This window comes from Triticum aestivum, chromosome 1A (genome assembly GCF_018294505.1).
Source record: "Triticum aestivum cultivar Chinese Spring chromosome 1A, IWGSC CS RefSeq v2.1, whole genome shotgun sequence".
NCBI classification, from domain to species: domain Eukaryota; kingdom Viridiplantae; phylum Streptophyta; class Magnoliopsida; order Poales; family Poaceae; genus Triticum; species Triticum aestivum.
In genome coordinates this window covers 49,279,654-49,281,647 of record NC_057794.1, presented here as the reverse complement: position 1 = coordinate 49,281,647, position 1,994 = coordinate 49,279,654, and positions in this window count along the sequence as shown.

The window sequence follows — 1,994 nt, the reverse complement described above, 5'->3', positions numbered from 1 at the left end:
ATTTGGTCCAATTTTTCAACAATTATTTGGTAGTTCCTTCACAAAAAAACCTCCTTTCGGGCACTCGGAAAATGAAAAATGGTTTTTTCGTACAAAGAAAATGAAAACTTCCTTAGGGAACATTGTTTGCCATTACAATATGCACCCTTGTGCACAATATGAGATCATTTGAAAAAACTATGCCACGAACGTGGCCATAAGATTGATCATTTGGCTTGAAAGCCATGAATCTTCAGAGATGATAGCTCATTTCTGAGAACACTTTTTTAAAAAAATTGCCGTATTACAAGTTTGTTAGTTTTCTTGGGAACTTGGCCACATCTAATGACACAATGCGAAGGTTTCCCAATTTTTTGATTTTTTTTGAATTTTTTATGCCCGTTTCAAAATGCGGTCAAAACGGCGGGCTTGACCGTTCCTAGCTAGTGGTTGAATCATGGAAAAGTTTTGGTGTTTCTCTGATTAAATAGATACTTATGTACCTAGAAATGATTTTTGTAAAAAATAAATAGCAAACTATGAGGCAGCTGCAGTTCAAATTTGACCCGCTTCCAGCTGAATCGCCAGAAATTTGTCTTTTTCACGAGAGGTGGATCAAAACTTTTTACACCCAACCATTTTGTCAATTGTGCATTAAATATGTCCTAGTATTTTAGAAAATTGATTTGGTCCAATTTTGCAACAATTATTTGGTAGTTCCTTCACAAAAAAACCTCCCTTTGGGCACTCGGAAAATGAAAAATGGTTTTTTCGTCCAAAGAAAATGAAAACTTCCTTAGGCAACATTGTTTGCCATTCCAATATGCACCCTTGTGCACAATATGAGATCATTTGAACAAACTATGCCACGAACGGGGCCATAAGATTGATCATTTGGCTTGAAAGCCATGAATCTTCAGAGATGATAGCTCATTTCTGAGAACACTTTTTTAAAATAATTGCCATATTACAAGTTTGTTATTTTTCTTGGGAACTTGGCCACATATAATGACACAATGCGAAGGTTTCCCAATTTTTTGATTTTTTTGAATTTTTTATGCCCGTTTCAAAATGTGGTCAAAACGGCGGGCTTGACCGTTCCTAGCTAGTGGCTGAATCTTGGAAAACTTTTGGTGTTTCTCTGATTAAATAGATACTTATGTACCTAGAAATGATTTTTTTTAACGAATAAATAGCAACCTAAGAGGCAGCTGCAGTTCAAATTTGACCCGCTTCCAACTGAATCGGTAGAAATTTGTCTTTTTCACGAGAGGTGGATCAGAACTTTTTACACCCAACCATTTTGTCAATTGTGCATTAAATATGTCCTAGTATTTTAGAAAATTGATTTGGTCCAATTTTGCAACAATTATTTGGTAGTTCCTTCACAAAAAAACCTCCTTTCGGGCACTCAGAAAATGAAAAATGGTTTTTTCGTACAAAGAAAATGAAAACTTCCTTAGGCAACATTGTTTGCCATTCCAATATGCACCCTTGTGCACAATATGAGATCATTTGAAAAAACTATGCCACGAACGTGGCCATAAGATTGATCATTTGGCTTGAAAGCCATGAATCTTCAGAGATGATAGCTCATTTCTGAGAACACTTTTTTAAAATAATTGCCGTATTACAAGTTTGTTATTTTTCTTGCGAACTTGGCCACATCTAATGACACAATGCGAAGGTTTCCCAATTTTTTGATTTTTTTTGAATTTTTTATGCCCGTTTCAAAATGCGGTCAAAACGGCGGGCTTGACCGTTCCTAGCTAGTGGTTGAATCATGGAAAACTTTTGGTGTTTCTATGATTAAATAGATACTTATGTACCTAGAAATGATTTTTGTAAAAAATAAATAGCAAACTATGAGGCAGCTGCAGTTCAAATTTGACCCGCTTCCAGCTGAATCGCCGGAAATTTGTCTTTTTCACGAGAGGTGGATCAAAACTTTTTACACCCAACCATTTTGTCAATTGTGCATTAAATATGTCCTAGTATTTTAGAAAATTGATTTG